Raw genomic sequence first — 20862 nt, forward strand, 5'->3', positions numbered from 1 at the left:
CTGCCAGAAACTACCAGGAACCAGTGCTAACTGGAGAATTACCCCGAGCATCCAGTTGTTGTATCATAATACTATAGTATATATCATAATACCTTTGACCTTGTGTGTATTGATGTTGTGGACAAAAAAAAATGGAGGGCTACACAAATAGTACACACTAATTAAAAGTTGATTTGACACCGCTTAGGCAGTGTAAGTTCTCATGTTTCTCTGGTATTTGCATTGGTCTCTACCTAATTTAACATGGATTATACATTGCTACTTGAGAAAGACTGCATTGCCTTTGAAGAGATACTAGTTTATATAAACTCAGAGGCATCAATTTCCTCTTTGGTCTGATTAAAACTAGCATCACAAACTTTAGTCATTTATTTCAGCAAATGTAAAAAGTAAACTAACACAAGAAGAAGGGGCATTGCGTTATCTCCTCATCCATTGGTTAATGAAAAATAGCAACTAAACTTTCATTTATATTACATTTATTGTATTAAATAATTTCAGGTACAGTTAATGTATCAGTGCATATCCATGGCTCAAAATCGTCTGTATTTTAATGTATAAAATGTTCTTTGTTGCAACCATTTAATTAATTTTTAAAATGAGATATTTATGAATTGATGAAAAAAAGACCTCCCTGTTTTGTTGTACATCAGGAAGGGCTATCTGATATCTTCAAAAATAAAGATTTTAACATTTTTTGTGGTCTAACCCTTCTCCTCACTTCAGCTTATTTTTTTCAATCAAAATGTCATCCTACATGACGGTTTGATAACATCTATTTTGGACTATTACATAAAAAAACAAGTTATTAATATAGAAAATCTTGCTCTGGTTTTACAAGGGGGGATTTGAGCCTGCGCGCTTCCTGTTTTCGCTAAGGCTGAGCATGTTTGTGCAACTCCCATGAAACTGGTAGATAGAAAAGGAAAAAAAGAAAAACACGCACACATATAGTATGCTACATTACAATGAATCCAAACACCTCATTAACACCAATTCTGCGGGCTGTCCTTGCTTCTTTCGGCATCATCAGCATATTAACACGTGTCTACTGAAGGGTCGTACCATAGTTTATGAGCTATAAATACACCCACGCCCTCTAAAGACCTGTTATACAAAAGAAGTCCAAAAATACCTCCTGTAGCGGAGAAGAGATTAAATGGGGAAGAGTGATGGACAGAAAAATACATAATGAAGACACGGCCGTGGGAGGGGGGGGGAGATAAGAGGTGGGATTACACGTATCAACAACAGTAAGTCAGTGGGGCAGGACAGAAGGGGAAGGATGATAGATGATGATGAAAAATAATCTGGGAACATCTGGACATGCTGTCTCGGGGGTGGTTTCTTATACTGACAAATGCTCGCTCCTATGCACAACATAGAGATAATAAATAATTTCTACTACATGACCCAAAGAACAGATCTGTTTTTGGTTGGCCTCCCTTCTCCGTCCATGATGACTGTCTCTTTGCCTGCTGCTTTATGTAGAATGTTTTTCCTTCTGTATTATTTGCCTCACAACCTGCCTCACTATTTAAGTGTTTTACTACATTTCCCAGAACCACTTTCACCAAACATGCCTGGACATATCCTGCCATTGTTTATATCCTGGCGCAGACCTCAGCAGTGATAGTTAAGGTGTTAGTGGTAGTCGCAGCAGGAGGTCCCCGGTGGGTGAAAGCCAGAGTTTTTGTGTCCATTACTCAAAACACGACATGCCTTTTGGCTGTGTTGCATCACGCTCTACTGAGGCCACTGTCTGTGAAGAATTTGATATTTTGCCTTTCCAGCTCTACAGAGGATTTCTCCCTTTTGGCAGCGTTGAAAGTGCAAGATGGTGAGTGGCCTTGATCTTCAGATCTGGCATAAATGAGTAATAAAGCTGCCTTATGTTACTGTGTCTTGTTTTTTTCTACGCAAATCTGCATTGCAGCTTACGTATTATTATTATTATACTTGTAATTTGCCTCTCTCATTTTGGTGTTTTTGTTGGAATAACAAAGGTACTGACCTACGGATGCAGCTGTTAACTGTGGGATCTGTTTTGTTTCTCTTTTATCCTTTTTTGCAGCTTTGTAAGAGAAGCACTGTTAATGCAAAAACGAACAAATACAAAAACAACTTCTATTCAGTCCATTCAATGAGCCAGCATGCACAAATAGGAACACCCTGAAAAGGACTCAATGAAACTGAGCCATCATTAATTTTATTTTCCTTTTTCTCTTGAACTAGATATAATATGAAAAATCTCCTATTGAAATTATTATTAGCAGTTGTGCTTTTAAACTCAAAGTATAACAAATGTCTAAACACAAAAAGGAATTTTGAACAACAAACATATCAAGTGGTCATCTTAAATAACTACACAGCACAAAGTCAGTAAATCTTCAGGGACATCAATCTGTCCACTTTGCAAGTATAAACAAATGTGAATCAGTTTCATCCACTTTGGTCCAAATGAAAGTGACAACAGGTGCAGTGGAGAGCCTGCTACAAGACAACCTCCCAGAAAGCAATGGTTTGCAGGTGGTTGCCACAGATCATTGCCCTCTCCTTATCCCGCCTGGCTGATTTTTCTCCAGTTTTGCTTTTCCGAGGAAACTACAGCAAAACCAAACAGAGACTCTGCGATTGTTGGGAGCATACAATTACTGGAATAAAGGGAAGAGTATAGCCTCTGATCTCCCTTGGCCTAGAATACAAAGGTTCCTCATCAGTGCTGGTAGTATGAGATGGTACCTGCAGCTCATTCAGGTTGCACAGGGTATCCAGCTCCTGCAGGATATTAAATCCATAAATCCATACATGCCGTCACATGTATCATTACGCTATTTGGATATGTGCCTCCTGCACAGTCTCAAAACTGTGAAAGACCAACTGAACACAGCAGCGGGAGTGGTATCTGCTTCTTTGTGCAAGGAGGAACAGGAGGATCGCGGCTAGATCCCTACAGATGACCTCCAGCGATCATGTGCATGTTACTGACTAACGTATCAGACTCCATGGGTTTGGCATAAGGGTCTTTAAAGGAACCTATGCTCAAAGCCCAGGACGATGTGATTGTTTTCAGGCAATTTACCAAGAACAACTGAACTGGCATGCCACCACTGGCGCCCAGTTCTCTTCGCACATGAGAGCTGGTTTGCGCTGAACATGTGACAGGCGAGTCTGGAGACACGATAGCAAACACTGTGCTGTCTGCAGATGTCAGGAGAGAGGAATGGTCTTTCGGCACCGCTTGCGAAATTGTTGCCATATTGTTGGTGGTCTTGTTGGCTCTCCAGTGCACCTGTTGTCACTTTCATTTGCACCAAAGCAGGTGGAACTGATTCACAGTCATTCGTGGTTCCTACAATGATGTGCAGATTGTGTCCCCTTCAGTAGATTGTTGGTGTTAGCAAGCAGACCTGTTGATGAGACAGGGTCAAAAATAGATAGAAACATATGACTGATTGACTGGTTTTGCAGCTGCATCAAGTAGAGCCCAGTTTTCATGGCTTTCCTAATGCAAGAGGACAGTATTATTAAAATGCGCCATCCATGCATTATTTAAAATATATGGCGGAGAAGCTGAACTACAAACTTTAGTTTTTCTTTATTGCTTTTTCTCAGCACTTAAGTTTCATCGTTAACGTCATGCTGAATTGTGTTTCCCATATGGAAAAGAAATAGAAAACATATATATAAGTTTTAAAAGACTTGACGCATATTAGCTGTACTCATGAAAGTGCCCCCATTTGCATTTTCTTCATAACCCAGTCCTTTGTTTTATAATGATAAAGAAGACAATTTCTGTGCTAACAAAAGATCATTTTTCAAAGTAATGTTTAAATAACTCCACACCTAATTCTACTCATCATTTTAGCACTTACAACCTATAAGAAAATTAGACCTATACTATACAATTTATGGTTTTCTTTTTTCCGTATGAATTAGAAATCACACGAGGCATAAGTGGCTGTAGTGTTGAAGTTTATTTAACAAGAATGTGTAATTTTTGGATGACAGACTTAGTCGTGTGTAACAATACGTACACATTCACAGACCACTTTATTAGGTATACCTGCCTAATGCATGTGTCTTAATGTGTGGACAAAATATTAGGAACATGTCTGAATTTGATGCAATGTGTTCCACCAGCAGCACCCACCGTAGCCTCAAAAACAAACATCTGAGAGAATTATCACATAAAAGTAGAATGAAAATGTTCATCAGATGTCACAGCTTCACCCAGCAAAGTGGCTAGTTAGTGTACGTATCTTCAGTAAAATTAGGCCTCCCTGTATATGTGTTTGCTAACATCTACTGTGACTGCAGATTTAAATACAATGATTTGTAACCTGACCATGAATTGAGTTAAGGTCAAATAAAAAAAACTATTTTGAAGCCCGCTCTCTTTCTCAAACCTCTGTTATCCTGCTTCTCTCTGTATCTTGTTTGGTCCTGTCTCAGGCCTAACAAACGGCCAGTAAATGAGTTTGTTCAGTTACAGCCTTGAATGCCGGCTCTCCTCACTCTGTCACCCACACCCACATCCCCTGCACACACTAATCTAATTGTTTGTCTTCGGACAAAAGCAGAATTCTGCTCAAATCCATCGCTTTTGAAACAAACACATTTTTGACAGCCACAGTGGGCTCTGTGATACGAGGAAACTACAGCAGCACCAAACAGAGACCCAGTTATTGTTGGGCGCATAAAACGATTGGAATAAAGGGAAGAGCATAGCCTTTGAGCTCCCTTGACCTAGAATGCAAAGCTGGGCTACACTAGGTCCTGCCATGGCAGACTTAAGCTGTTTCTACAAATCAAGTCCGGACACTGTTGGGAGAATCAGGTCAGGACACTGTCCCATGTAGCACACAGAAGAAGGCTGTCCATATAACATGTGTTCTCACTACTGGAAATACTACAGTGGTTTAGGCCAGGATGGCGTCTGGGTAGAGAATTATACATTATAGGGCTGCTCTATTCCCACATGTGCTCAAATAGACATTACATGGACTGAAAATGGGAGCAGGACATGTCTGTGAGAAACAAATATTTTCATTTCTTCACTGGTTTAGATGATGACTTATTTGCTGGTTTTGACGTGCCAAGCACAGAACTGAGAACTACATGTGAAAATTACAAAACCTTGGCTTTCTCCTTAAATCACAGTCATTATTTTTTATATGATAAAGAAGAGCATTTCTGCGAAACACCACATCATTCACTTTGGCCTTGGGCATTATAAAAGAAAGGTACAATAAAATAAGGGAAATTCACACTTCGCTGCAGGACTCTCAGCAGCTGTTGCTTCATAGATTTACTGCCCTCCACTGTTTATTCTGCTCAGTCTGCTGTCTCCTGAAACCACATCAAACCTCCATTTACAAAGGCTATGCAAACAGGAACACAAAAGCTACAATTATCAGGTATACTTGAGTGGGAATACTAAACTAGTAACATAGACTGTAACACTTAGCAGGAGGCTTCAAATTTCGATGCCTGGAATAATGCTGACCGCACCGTGGCATCACAGAGGAGTGGACACTGTATCACATTAATGGTTGACTTAGATGAGAAAGCACAGAGCATGTGGTGAGGTAAACAAGAGAAGTATTTCTGGTGATGTAAATAGTATAGTATCAGTGGCCGGCCTTACCAGCAGGCATGATGTCACCTTTTATAAGGTTTGATAAGACAAAGGTCCAATGGGTGTTTCTCTCCTTCTTTTCTTTTCTTGCTTGCCATCATGCTTGTGCATGCCCCCTTTTTTATGTACTAATGGATGCCTCCACACACTGCTGCAAAAGTGCAACCCGATGCACAAAAAGAGACAATGCTAGTCTGATGAAGGGACAATAGTGTCTGTGTAAACCTTGAGAGCATTGCCGTGCCTGTCTCTGTGGGAGTTTGCAAGCACACAACAAGAAAGCTTTCAGAGCTGCAATTACAGTTTACATTGTTCAGGCCAAAACAGTACAACTTTCAAAGTCAATTCTTGAGAATCACAGGTGAACTTTGCGCATACAGTTGTAAGATAAAAGTTTTACTGAGTCGTGATAACACTTGTACAGGTGCACAGGCCCGCTCTCTCTTGGTTTATATCTTCTTTATATGACTTTCTTATCTGCTCTTGAACAAGGTGCACGCACAACTGGATAATAGTACCCGTATAATATTAAGCTTGCTGTGACCCAAAGCACGTACGCTCAAAACATGTGACTCAGCAGAGCAAAGGTAGATATAGCAGGTTAACGTTAGCATCCAACGAGTGTTTCTTCACGTACGTGCTCCTTTCTATTAATAACCCAGACTTGCGGGTTGTGTTGGCAGTTTGCATTGGCATATCCCATATACCCCATAATAAAACCCAGCTGTGTCTGCTGTTGCCAAGGTAACCTAGACTGATTGACCAGTAGGAAGCAGGGCCAAATTACAATCTGTGGCCCTTCACTTGCCCTCGTTTCCATTCCTTTGCCCGTCTATGTCCGATAAACTTCTCCAATCCTTTCATTTCTTCACAACTCAGCTTGACAAAAACAAGGAAATGTGTGAGACAGAGCTTACTGTCTGTCTCCCGCGATTCTGTCAATTAAATCTAGCCTGTCTGAATCTGTCTGATCCTCCTGATGCAGTCCAGTCACTGTAATGACTCGTCCTTAATTTGTGGAAACTCTAGCAGACTGGACAATGCATTAAGGACACAAGGATCAGGGCTGAATGTTTTTTTAAAAAAACTGCCCTAAATACAGATTGTCCACTGACTGTCTTTCTGCTTAATTCTCCGACAGCTTGCAAATGCACAGCCGTCATTTTCTCCGACAGCTGTATTAACACAGTGCCGATGGCACCGGACCAGGATCCTTTAAGCTGCAGTAGGTGTCCGTAATGTTGTTCATAAGTAAGGCTTACCCTACTGTTTGCTGTCTGAAGCTATGGGCGATGAGATGTAGGTCAGGCCAAGCATTCTGCATGAGCACTGTGAAGTTGGAGACAAATTGCATGTGTATACACGTGCATGTGTTGTTTGTTTGTTTGTTTGTTTGTTTTTCCTCCATCTGTTCCTAATTGAGTCAGACAGACAACCTGAGTGATGTCGGTCTTATTTAGACTGCTTTATGTCCACGCATTTAGTCATTCACCACAGAAAAGTCAACAGCCCCGACAGTGCCAACAAGCACACTGACGTGATCGAGAAACACCCTGTGGCTCAATCCCAGAACACTTGTGCTCCACCCAAACAGTTTGAAAAACACCACCCAGGCCTCAGAGACCAGTAACTCCAGTGAGGTTGCACTGGGTGTATCACAAGAAACTGTGATTTCACTGACGTTATGTACATTTCAAAGTGACATCATGAAGTTTCTTCTGTTTCTGTCATTTCTGATTAGCACTTGTGCGATATATGTTCGCTCAGCCCACGTGCACTTTCATCGCTCTCACTGTCAACCCTGTGTCTGACACTCTGGTTCGTGCAGCAGAGACATAAATGCTGTGAAGTAATTGGCTTTATCTGGCCCCTTCAGACAGCTGAGAAAGCTTTTTAGTCCATTCTTTCAGTTCTCTCGCTTCTTTCTTTCGGGCTCTATTTACTGCTGAAATTGTCTGCACTTGTCATTGCCCATGTCTAATCTGTCATTTCTGTTTTGCTGTTTCTCTTGAGCCCAGTCGACATGTCTCTAACTTCGTAGTGGACTTGGTTATTCCTCTTCTTCCATGGTGTGCAGATCTGCGTAGTGACACGGAGCTGTTTCTGTTGCCCTCCAAAATAAATTTGGCTTTATCAGGACAGGGATCAGGTTACCTCCCTCGCCCTTTCCCACTTTCCTGCTCCGTGTTTTTTTTCCTCCTTCCTCGTCTCGCTTTGCGTGTCTCTTTTTAATATTCCAGTTTCCTCGTATCTCTGAAAACATTTCCTCTCCTACCTAGTTCAGCCGTTTTATTTCTTCTTTAAATGTCTCCCTCACGCTAATTTCCTGTGCTCTCTGGGTCCCTCGTTGAGTGGTGCATAGTAAAATTGATGGAATAATTAAAATCACACACTCTTAATTGGCTTTTTCCCAGCTCTAGTCATAATACCTCTATTTAAAATCACTCCCTTCACAGGGTGCTGGTGACTGTGTGTGTGTGTGTCACTGGAGGCAAAAGTGTGAAATTAAGCTTGCCAGAATGCTGTAAAAGCACAGTGAACTCTGGACACTGTGTATGTGTTTTGTGTGTTGCTGGCGTATGTGTGTGGAGAGCACTCATTAGCCCATGTCCTCTAATGAGAGCCATGGGTGGTTTAACACCTCGGCCCTATAGATGGGGCCTGGCTGTACCAGGCTGAATCCAGGCTGATTGTAATTATAGCAGTCAGTCTGAACATTAACAGCCCTCTCTCTGCTGTGTCCTGCTCTGTAATTAGAAGTGCCAGAGCTGGCCTATTGTATATCTTCCCCATTTTTCTGTCATGCCTCTGCTGAGACATACAAGACAAACAGCTGGTGGGAATTGAACTGGCAACCCTGCTGGCAGCCATTTGTAGTCAGGGAATTATTTCCAGGGCATTCATGATGGAGTGGAGGCCAGCAAAAAGGTGGTGCAAAACTACAGGGATTGGTTGCATGACCGTGAGAGTTGTGCGAGCACATGAGTGCAGCCCTGAACCACACTGAGCAAACCACAAAGGAGGACTGCAATTAAATTATTTTTACTGAGAACAGTGAGAAAACAGCAAAGTAAACAGTCAACACCATATAGCTTGTAAAAAAAAAGGATCATTGTGTGATGGACTTGCTAAACTACTCCAATTCTCTGTTTTAAAATATAATTTTAAAAAAGTCATTAAACATCAAAACATCTAAAATTCCAAAGGCCATTTGCCATTTGCTTGCTTATCAGCTAACAGACACACCTTGCAGAAGATGACAACCCTGAGAGAAACTGACTTAAAAGCTTTTTTTGAGCCAGCGGGGTTTGCTGATTAATTGGAAAATTATATCATTCAGCAAACTTATTTTATTAACATGTAAAGTTTGCTACATTTGACTTCTGTCTGTTTTTAAGCCCCTATAAATCAAGGTGCAGGGTTGAAGCCAGCAGCACAAATCGATTGAGAAAGTTGACATTTCATTGAAATATCTGGCAGTATTGTGTTTCAGATCCCATAGTGCTAAGAGTCAAGGAGGGTAACATTTAACAGTTTGCAGTGAACCGACAAAACATGTTACATACAAAGGTTTACTGGTATGAATTCGTTACTATTGTATGTACAAATCACAGATATGATTTACTTTTTATTTTATATGTAACTGACTAGGACACAAGTAACTAGATCTATCAGTATGAACTGCGATACTATTTCATCACATGAGAATATAGGAAATGTTTGTGCATTCAAACTAATAATTTGACATTTGGTACACCTATTCACCTTTAAATCAGCCTTTCACACGGCATCAACTCAGTGCATTTAAGCATGTAGACATGGCTGAAACAACCTGCTGAACCTCAAACCGAGCAATAGAATGATGAAGAAAAACGACTTTGAACATGCCATGGTTGTTGGTGCCAGATGGACTACTCTGAGTATTTCAGAAACTGCTGATCTAGATCTGGTTTTCTCGCAAAGCTATCTGTAGGGTTTACAAAGACCGACATGATGTCATAGGTCAGAGGACAATGGCCAGACTACTTTGAGCCAATAGGAAGGCAAGAGTAACTCAAATAACCACTTGTTTACAACCAAGGTATGTAGAAGTGGATCTGTGAACACGTAGCATCTCGAATCTTGAAGCAGATGGATTACAACAGCAGAAGACCACACCGGGTACAACTATTGTCAGTTCAGAACAGGAAACTGAGGATATGGTTCACGCTGGGCCACCAAAATTGAAAAATGTTGCCTCTCTATTTCTGCTGTGACATTCTGATGGTAGAGTCAGAATTTGGCATCAACACCATGAAAGCGTGGATCATCCTGCCTTCTGTCAGTGGCTCGGACTGCTGCTAATGGTGTGAGGGAAATTCTCTTTTGTCTTAGCACATTGGGTCCCCTTGTACCAACTAGGCATTGTTTAAATGCCAGATCCTACCTAAGCATTGTTGCTGACCATCAGAGGATGGGTATCCTTTATGGCGGGGGTCTCCAACTCCAGTCCTCGAGAGCTACTGTCTTGCAGCGTTTAGATGCATCCCTACTCCAACACAGCTAAATCAAACGGTTGGATTACCTCTTCAGCATGTCATCAAGTTTGGTAAAAGACCTGGAAACAAGCCATTCATTTGATTCAGGTGTGTCAGAACAGGACAGTAGCTCTCAAAGACTGGACTTGGAGACCCCTCCTTTATGAGTACTCATCTTCTCATGGCTGTTTCCAGCAGTATAACGCACCTTCTCACAAAGCTTAAATAATCTCAAATGTGTTTCCTGACATTATAATGAGCACACCATACTCACATGCCCTCCACAGGCATCAGATATCAATTCATTAGAGCAGCTTTGAGATGTGGTGGAACAAGAGAGTCACATCATGGATGTGGAGCTGATAAATCTGCAGTCACTCTTTCTTTCAGCTCTTTGTTGAATCTATGCCACGAAATAGATGATTCTGAAGGAAATAAGAAGTCCAACCTGAAACTAGGAAGATTTACCTAATGAAGCGACCACTGAGTGTATTTCCTTATGTAATGCAGATATAGAAAGTAACAACTTTAACATACGTGAGTAAAACACCAGTGCAGAACAGTACAGTTCTTACTTTTTAGGTTCCATCTTTGCACAATAGCTAAAAGATTTAAAAACAGTAAATGAACCCGTAAATAGGAATAACCACTGTAATGAAATACACATGCAAATGATCTAAATGACAGCATACTAGCAGGCACAAGCCTCCAGACATCCACTCTGCTATGATGTTGATAAGTGATAAGCTACATTGTTTCTCAACCGTAATCATTTCCAAATCTGACATGTTTCTTTGACTGATTTAGGACGATGCACTGACATCTTCCACGATGTGTTCCTATGAAAACACACTGAAGAGTTAGCTGCAGTCACACTCATAATGCACAAATACACACACAGGCATACACACACTTATCCCTGTAATAGGCATAGCCACTGATGTTAACCCACTTACATATAATATCCAATAATGGGATTAGAGATTTATTCTAGTAAGGGAGAGCAGAGGAGCGGAGGAAGGTGGGGTCGCATTTGTACTCAGATGACCTTAAAATCAGTTTTCAGGAATCATCCTTCATTTTTCCATCAGTTCTGTCTCCAGTTGAAGTCAAACCCACAACATGTAAGATTTTAGTGAGGCACTACACAGTTTGCAGGCTAACTAATGTGCTTCTGAGTTCATGGCCTTTAATAACTCTTAAGCCTGTTATAACCAGACTTAGTGTGCCTCCTTAGTATACATTATCCTCTCTTCAGACGTGGGTGCAGTAATGTGATTGGTTCTAATCGTGTAATAGTAACAATACAGTCTCACATCTAAGTAATCCCATCCGGTACTGTTCTTTGACTGTCCTTTGGATAACCTCCTCACCTGCCCTTTCAGTGCATCCCAGCTAGGGATGGGTATCGTTTAGGTTTTATCCCATACCGGTGCCAAACCGGTACTTTTAAAACGGTGCCGGTGCTTAAATGGTGCTCAAACCGGTGCTTAAAGAATGGAGAACACAAAATTGGTCCAAAAACCTCTCATGTTCAGCTGTTTTTTTGTAAAAAAGATATCAATGTTAGCCTTTTCTGCAGCTATAGGGCATATATGGTATCACTCTTGGCTGGAAGCAGTGCTTAAACAATGGAAAAAACACAAACTTTATCCAAAAACCTCTCATGTTTAGGTGTTTTCCACTTTTTCTTTGGTCATTTTAGCCTTTTTGGCCAGGGTGAAGGGAGTATCTGCCATCAAACAACAAGACAGCAGCATGTAGCTATGATGATGTTTGCTAGTTCACCTTACATGCATTAATGTAATAACGTGGTTAGCCTACTCAACGTAAATTACACACGAACAACATTAAGCTACTCACGCAGAGAAGAACGGCTGCTGCTGCCATCATCATTTCTGCTACACTGGTAGGGCTAGGGGCCAGGACTCTACTCTTCGGGTTTTTCGGGGATGTTGCTAACTCCGGGTCCGATAACAGGCAACCCACCCGCAGTAGATGTGCACGGTGTGAGGTCTCGCAGCAAGCTATCAAATACGGCGCATTTCTCGGCTTTTAAAAAAAACGCTATGCGTCGCCAGGTGTTTCATCGGATTAGAGGTGTTACCTTCTTTGACAGTATCAGCTTAAAGCACTTGTTGCAGGCTGCTGAGTTTGCATATTTTGCTGGGAAGTACAGCCAGACTTTTGACTGCTTGCCTTGGGCATTTTTAATCTGTAGCTCTGCTCTAAAAGAATGTACGCGCCTGGGCCCGCCTACTATCCTTGGAAACGTAAAATGATTGGCTAGAATCTAAAGTGTATCACAGCTCAGGAAAAAAAAAGCACCGAAATAAAGCACCGAAATGTGCGCTGCTTTTCGGTCTGGTTACTACCGTTTATACCAGAACCATCATGGCACCGGATACTGGTACCCATCCCTAATCCCAGCTAATGTGACTTCTGGCTAATGAGTAATTGAAAAAGCCTCCACTGTTGATCATTAGTTAAGGAGGAGAAAGCAGATTTGTGTTTCATTCTTTCAAAACCTAAACTTTTAAGATCTAAATATGAAAGGTGTCCGTTCAAAGTGTCCCTCTAAATCACTTCTTCTAATAATCCTCAATATCTTAAATATGGGGCTAAATCTACACCCAAATGTCTCTGAGTCAAACGTGTTAAAATCTATTCCAGCATTTTGAAAGGTTTGGCAAGCCAGCTGATCCAAACGGCAGATATCAAAACCAGATAAGGTCACAATGTATTCGTCTTGCTTTAACACAAAAATCAAAGTTTTGATTTTGTTTGCTGTTAAGTTTCATCTTTTAAAATCTTTGTCAGAATCATATGACAAAATGATATGTTTTCTGCAAACTTTATAGCTATGCTTCTCATTAATTTTTGAGGCTGTACTGACTGCGCACCATCCAGTGACTAAGATGTCTTGGTTCTGAGCTTATTCCTTCCCGGCAGTCCTCTAAAAGCCCACATCAGAGGAACATTTTAGTTGGTTGAGTAAAGTCCCTGTTGAAAAGACTCCTCCAAAAGAACCTCCTTTTTGCTTAAAATGAATAATCTCAAAAACATTCCTAAGATCCCCATGAGCCTCTTCCCCTGCAGGATCAATGTGTCTGCGCGTGTGTCTAACTGCATCATGGTATTTTATTCTATTAGTTCATTTTGGTAGAGGAGACCATCTGTTAGCAGTTAGGAGCTTGGGAGGAGACCACCACCACTACTGATCCTTCCTTCTCTGTCTGTTTTCAACTCTGTCTGTAACCTCCAAGATATGACCCGATCTTCCCTCAGCCCATCACGTACTCTGATGAGAAAATTGGATGCACAACCTGTCCATGCTTATGTAATTTGGATCATTTCAGTCCTTGCAAATCCATAAATCGCCAACATGCCTATCTGTGTGTATGGATGACCCTGTACTGATCAGGTTTGGCAGCAGTATAGAAAATCCCTCAGGAACATGTTGTGCATGTATCCATCTGCCAAGGATAAACCATCAAAACCTCCAAGCATATCTGTCTGTGTGTGTGTGCATGTGCTCTGGTTAAGTTCCTGCACAGTTGTGGGGACTGTTCACTGATCTAATGAGGGCATTTTTCTTAATAAGGACAATTTGATGAATTCTTATTATAAAGGCTTATTCTGACACACAATCAGAATAAGCCTTGTGCGAGGGTAACTGTCGACCCTGCTTCACCCTGTCACAATTCACCCCATCTAAAGTTAAGAGACGCTATACAAACTGTCCCCGTTTGATCACTTGTGGCCCTGCTGCAGCTGTAGGTTTGCAGCGGATTACTGCAGTAATACACTGGCAATACCAAGTCCTCACTAAAATAGTAAAGCCAGTGTGTATTCATGTGACTTTTCTGCCACCCACTTGTGTCATTTAGAAGACCCTGGTTAAGGAGATCACCATGGTGACCACTCTTTGCCCACAGCTGCACACACAAATACACACACACAAAAAGGCACATCTCCTGTTTGACTGGAGAACATCAATTATTAATGAACTGTGCTCACTAAATTGATTTTCAGTCCCTCATTAGACAATCTCTTCAAGAATCACATCTGCGCTCTAATTCTGAGCGTTTCCTCTTTGAACTCTCTGTAATTATGTGTATTTGTAAAATATGATTGTGGGGATTTATAAACTATATAATTACAGAAAGTGCACAAGATGCATACAAAAAGAGAAGCGTAATAATTCTAGGTGTGTGGCTGAACGGATGAGTGTGGGTGGAAGTTGCTTTCTGTAATTGCATCCACAGGTGTCTTTGTAGTAGCACATTAGCTTTATGCCATGCTTCTTCTCAATAGGAACAAAAAAACCAAAAACAAAAGATGCAGAGATAATGGTTTAGGTAGCGACAGCAATCGATATTGTGCATCTGTGTGCACCAGAGTCTGTGTCGAGTGTGCTTACGTTAAGAAGGGAAAATGGACCGGTCCCTGACATGGCAAGTGCTAGACGGCGTGTTCTCGATAGTTAAGCAACTGTGCAATTATGCAACGATCGTGACCATGCCAGTGATAGACAAAGAAAGAACAGAGAGACAGAACAGGAGGCAGAGGGAACAGCGTGACAGGGCTGAACAACTTACTGAGAAAAGGAAAGAAGCACCGCAGAGAGATAGAAAAAAAATAGATGCGCCGCTCAGAAGTATTAAAAGATAAAGTTAAGTTGTTGGTTGGTACGTTTTGTTGTTTGGCTGAAGTTGGATGGCAGTGGGTGTTTATGGTGCATGCATACTGAGATTTATCCTACTAGTGCAATAAACTATATTTGGCGGGTGGGTCAGGCAAAGTGTGCGTATACATTTTAAGAATGCTAAGGTATCTGTGACACACATATACATGCACTCTGCCCTAGCATCTGTAACATTGTAACCTTAGCAGACTGTGTGTTTGTGTGTGTGCATGTGCACCAGTTGGATCTCAACTTGATCAGGGTTTTAACTTATTGCCTTCACTAACTTGATGATCCTTTGGACCTATCCCTAGACGCATTTAACATAGCATGCATGTCTGTGCCCCCGACAAAATAATATATTGTTTAATCATTAAGCAGCTATATTACTTTATGAACAACTCGCATGGTCAAAAGCAGTGTTGATGCAGGAGCAAAGTAAAACGGGATGTTTTGGAATGATAGATATCTAAAAGATTTTGGAAACTTAGCTTGCAGAAATTTGCTCAGGTTATGCCACATGGACATTAGTGAAATCCTGCATTGGTGCTGATAAGGCCTGGCTCACAGTCAGCATTCAATCCATCACACTGGTGTTGGCTGAGCTCAAACTCAAGGCTCTGTGCAAACAGGTCAAGTTTTTATACACCAAATTTGTTAAAACACTTCTTGGTGGACCTTGATCTTTCTCACTTTGCATTGTGCATAAGAACATTGACACGTGCAGTGCCTTCTGCAAAATATTCATAAATTCAAAAACTTTCTCATCTAAAATGTAATTGCATTCTACAGGATTTAGACCTTTGTTAATAGGAGCGACACTGGCTGACCTGAAATAATTTCAGGAATAGCTCAGTATTTTACTAGAGCTTGCAGTCTTTAGCTGTCCAGCTTCCAAGTACAAAGTCAGTGTGAAGTTTGATTGCGCAAATACTCTGGTGAATTTGCAGTGGGCGAATGAGTGTCCGGTGCATCTCCTACAGCACACTCTGTCCAAGTAGCACCCCTGTCCAAACTAATATTTCCAGTAGTGAGAACATGTCTGAAGCTCTGTGTTACATGCAAGAAAAAAGCCACTCTGGACAATATTCCAACCTTATTATTATTAGGTGTCTCTGAAACCAGAAGCAGAATGAGAGTGCTGAAAGGAACTAGAAGGACAGAGCATGATTCTCCAATGTTGGTTTCTCTTCATCAGCTCCCTGTTAAATCTAGAAAAAATTTAAACCCTTATTCTCATATACAAAATCTTGAATAATCAGGCCTTATCTTAACTACTTCATATTACCTCATTATTATAACAGAGCTCCCTGCTTTCAGACTAGAGACCTACTTTTGGTACCTATAGTTTTCCAAAGTCTCTTCTGAGAAAGCAGTTCGCAGATCCCAGTGCATTTGGGAGACAGACACTCCTTCTACTTTTATGGTTGGGCTTGAAACTTTGATTTTTGATAATTGATTGACTGATTATAATTATGGCTTGATCGGGCAACCCTGAACCAACCCTCAGTTCTGCTGCAATAGGCCTAAGCTGCTGGGGGGCTTCCCATGATGCACAGAGTGTTTCTTCCTCACTCACCTGTTTTCACCGCTGTATTATTGACTTCTTTCTTTCTAATATTTTATGGCCTTTACCTTACAATGCAAAGTGCCTTTAGGCGACTTGTTGCGAATTGGACTGTATACAAAATCACAAAAATCTGTTGGACATAGGTTTTTGAAATCTCATGAAGAATTTGCAGACAAGCTAATGGGGCAATCTAAGAAACAATAAGCTGCTGGATGTGTAGCTTTGTAGAAGCACTGGTAAAGTCTAGTTTTGTTTCCACAAATGTGAAACTTAAATGTGTGACTTGCATGCAGTGCCACTGACATCCATCAAAGCAATTTAGCATTGAGACTTTTTTTTCAAGGCCTATTCAAGTTTGTCCCAAAAATGTAAAAAAAAAAGGACTTTAATACCTCGGTGAAGTACAGAACTGTTACTATCCCCAACCGTTTGCACTCACTTGATACTGAAATGCAGAATAAATTCCCTGTGAACGTGCTTGGCTGTGGTGTGATCAGCTTCATTGTTTTCTTTCTAAAAGCAGGGCATGAAAGATGCTTATCATCAACAACAGAGCAATCTACCGCCAGAAGAAAAAATTCCTGATACGAGCACATGTGCCCACACATGCACACATGTACGTAGACACGGGCATGCACGTATGTACACACAATTATGCACATGTGTACCCAACAGCCGTACATGCCCACACAAACATACACACACCGGCACACAACCACCCACACACACCCTGGAAGAAGCCATTCACACTTCGCCACCATAGAGTACATGTCAGTCCATCTGGGATCATTAACACTATGTTAATGAATACAGGGCTGGGGCCAGAAGCAAGCGAGAAGAAGAGAGAGGAAAAGATACAGAAACAGACAGAAAGGGACACAGAGAGATAAAGAGGACAGAGGGTGGGAGGATGAATGAGGATAATAGATTTGCTCCAAACCAATGCACTGCTTAAGGTAGTTGAAATTGGAAAAAAAAAGCACACACACAAACACACACACACACACACACAATGAGATAGGAAAAGAAAATTATTCAAGGAGGCAACGAGCATGAAGAAAACTGGACAACATCAAGACAGGCGGGGAGAAAGAACTGTGAAAAAGAGAGAAAAGTGCATAAAAGATGGGAAGGGAAAAGGGTGATGTTTAAAAGCCACACAGTGTGAAAGACAAGAGAAAGGCAAAGTATCAAGCAGAGTTGCACTCGGTACGTTCTGGCCAGGGGCTGATGAGGGCTCCGTGGAAATAACTGAACAGATGAAAAGAAGAAAGGAAAGGAAGGAAAGACAGCAGAGACAACAGATGAGCCGAGAGCAGCGAGACAGACAAGGAGATACAGTATAACAAATGATGGCAGAGGCAATGTGAGCTGAGTAGCGTGGTTAAATATTTCACTGGGGCTTATTTGTGCTTTTGTGTGCTGCTGTGTTTGTGTGTGCGTGGGCATGTGTGCGAGAGTCCCTGGGAGACAGAAAGGAGGACAGAGGGGCAGTGAGAGAGCGAACGAGGGAAGTGTGCCTGTTGACTGGGCAAGTTAATGATTCCTGTGGTCTGAATAGTGAGACAGTGTTAGTCCAGGAGGGAGGGAGGAGGCTCATTTACCCCCTACTGACACACAGAAACACACATATAACATTGTTTCAGTGTGTGTGTGTCCATGGCTTGTTTTGATACCCTGTCAGCTTATGTGCAGCACGTTTGAAACAGCTCAGCCTCCATGGCTGTTTTCCAGAGTGGCCCGGGCAGAAACGTGTTGCAAATCCGAGTTGTTTCTGCTGCTAATGTCTCGGTGTGTGATACCACAAGAATTAGTACACACACACACACACACACACACACACACACCCCCCCCCCCCCCCGCTCCGGGGCTAAATCTAGACACATGGAGATCTGCAAAGCAGAAGCGTGCTTCTCAGTGGGTGAATAGAGGACCACCTGTATGCAGATGAATGGGTTTGAATGAGCGCCAGGAGACGTGCCTTTGTGGTGCCAGAGAAGGAGCAGCTTGTCGAAGTGTGCCGCTATGAACCAGAGGGCCAAGGGTCCGCAGGAGGCCGGGGATAAAGGGACAGAGGGCAGCAGGGTGACAAGCTGTCCATGTGTAGATGAAACAATGGCAAGTGTTAACAAGCCTAAGCTAACGGTAATGATAGAGGTTGGGTGAACAAAAGGCAGCTCTTTGAAATACAATCTGTGATCAACTAGAGTCAATACACAAATTCCACTGATTTAGCTCCTTTAAGCCCCTTTATACCCCTTTATTATAGCATAATGTTAATCTTCCATGTGACCTTTTTTCCATTGCTAGCTAAGGCTCTTTTTTGTGAGGAAGGTTAAGCAACATTAATGGTACACTAGCAGCAGAGGCTCGAGGGCAGACGAGCGATGGTGTGATAACATCGGGACAAAAAAGACGACGGACATGTGATCAAAAGGATAACATCTCGCTTCTGCTAATGCACCAACGAGAGAGATAAAACCAGGGATCAGAGAACTCCTACACATCTTTAAACTCCACAATAAAAACCTGTGCGATTGTGTTTTGACAGATGTGTGAATACTCTATTAAACAACAGCTGCTAAGATTGGTCTTCACCATCCCCGTTTTGGTTTTTGTTGCACTTCAGTGCGGCTCACGCCCAGTGTTTCCATGCCTCTTTTAAACTGTAACACCTCTTTGTTGTTCTTTCAAAGTTTCACTCCACCTCATTCCAATTTATCCTTGCCTCCCTGTTAAACACCCCTTCTTCACATTTGTGTGTATATGTGTGTGTCTCTAAAGAAACCTCTTCAAATCTTTAAACACAGATCCCTGGCCAGCTCTGATCCCCACCTGGGGGCTGACAGGATGAGAGCAGAGAGGAAGGAGTAGAAGAAAGAAGCAAGACTGAAATTTTAATAGACTGATAGAAATCAGATTTTTTTTCCTTTTTAAAAAAATAGCTGCCTCCCACATATTCTTCACTCCTCCAATCAAAACATTTATTCTGTCTGGACCGAAACTTCTCTTGTAGCCCTGACACCATATGTTTTGGTTTTATAGATTTGTTCCTTTACACAGCACTCTGTTGTGTGTTTATCTTCCGTAAAAATGATGATCACATTTTTGATGTGGTTGAAAGAGAGCGAAACTGAAAAAACAGGCATTGCCAGGTACAGGTAGCGCCACTAGCTTCCTGTCTTAATTAAACAGGTTATGCAATTGTAGGATTTCCATAGCGTGCTGAACAACATGTGACAGATACTTTGAGGCCTGGAGACAAGTCCTTGGAATATAAACAAGATGGTTTATGCTCCCTGAAAGGCTTGTATGGCTGTCAGGTCTTCCCCAACTTCCTTTAATCCACTTTTAGAACTGTCAAATTTTCCATCTTCTGAAACACTTTTTCAGTGAGCTGCTTTTTTCTCTCTTTTTCAGACATCTTTTTATTCTCTGCCTTTCTGTCATTCACAGGATCCCTGGTATTCCCTTTCTGTGTGTGTGTGTATGTGTGTGTCTGTTTGTGCGTGCGGGCGCACTATGGGAGGATTAAGTCTCACTCTGAGAATCATGTATCGTTTCTAGTGGCAATAACACTGTCAAACCGGCCGTAGAGAATGCTTACATCTTTGTGTGTGCTTGTACACATGTATATATGATGCACGTGCACGCTGGGAGATCCCAGCCATCTGACTGTTGGCTGCAGCAGCACAAAGTAAGTGCATGTGGGGATTGTGAAATTCTGAATGTGGGTTTCTGTTTTATTGCGAGCTTGGTTGTGTGTTAGATGAACAGATCATCGGGAGACACCGAGCATGAGTGCTGGAAGTGTGCTGGCAGTGAAGGACAGTTCAACAGTCACTCCTGGTGCTGTGTATGAGAGAGAACTGGAGAGTCCTGTTGTTGGTAGTCTGATAGATCATAGACATTTATGGAGCTGGAGCAATATTTATCATCCCACAGAAGAAAAATATACACAAAAGACTGCAGAAATGTCTGGGTTTGCATTAGAACAAATTACCAAAAGGGTTGATTTTTGTTTAAACTGACCTCTTGTCCCAGTTTTCTTTTTCAATTCTTCATCGTCTTACTTTACTTTACCCTTATTTTGGGGGGAGGCATTATGGAAAAGCACCCTGAGCTATGATTAACCCCCACCGCCTGCAGGATATACAGTTTGTGTCTGTGTTTGTGATCCAGGACGTGTGTATGCCTGCCCAGCTAAGCCTAGGGACAGTCAGGCATATAAAACACACACACACACACACACACACACACACACACACACACACACACACACACACACACACACACACACACACACACACGTACTGCCTCCTGCCTTTTCCCTGAAGTCTTGGGCCTCTGAAGCAGCTAACCCAGGCTGCGCTCCATGCCTGCTCGAGGGAAGCCCTCTCCTGCTGAGGCCACAATCCCGTCGACACCCCACGATCTGGACTTTATC

At 41.9% G+C, this 20862-nt stretch overlaps 1 long non-coding RNA gene across 1 annotated transcript; it reads left to right on the plus strand.

Moving 5' to 3' along the window:
- The first annotated feature begins 822 nt into the window (after positions 1-822).
- Positions 823-9106, plus strand: LOC146508300 (uncharacterized). Its single transcript, XR_014876831.1, has 2 exons — positions 823-1840; positions 2075-9106. It is a non-coding gene; the product is annotated as an uncharacterized LOC146508300 (long non-coding RNA).
- Positions 9107-20862: the final 11756 nt, after the last annotated feature.

The sequence above is a fragment of the Neolamprologus multifasciatus genome, chromosome 11 (genome assembly GCF_963576455.1).
Source record: "Neolamprologus multifasciatus chromosome 11, fNeoMul1.2, whole genome shotgun sequence".
Classification (NCBI taxonomy): domain Eukaryota; kingdom Metazoa; phylum Chordata; class Actinopteri; order Cichliformes; family Cichlidae; genus Neolamprologus; species Neolamprologus multifasciatus.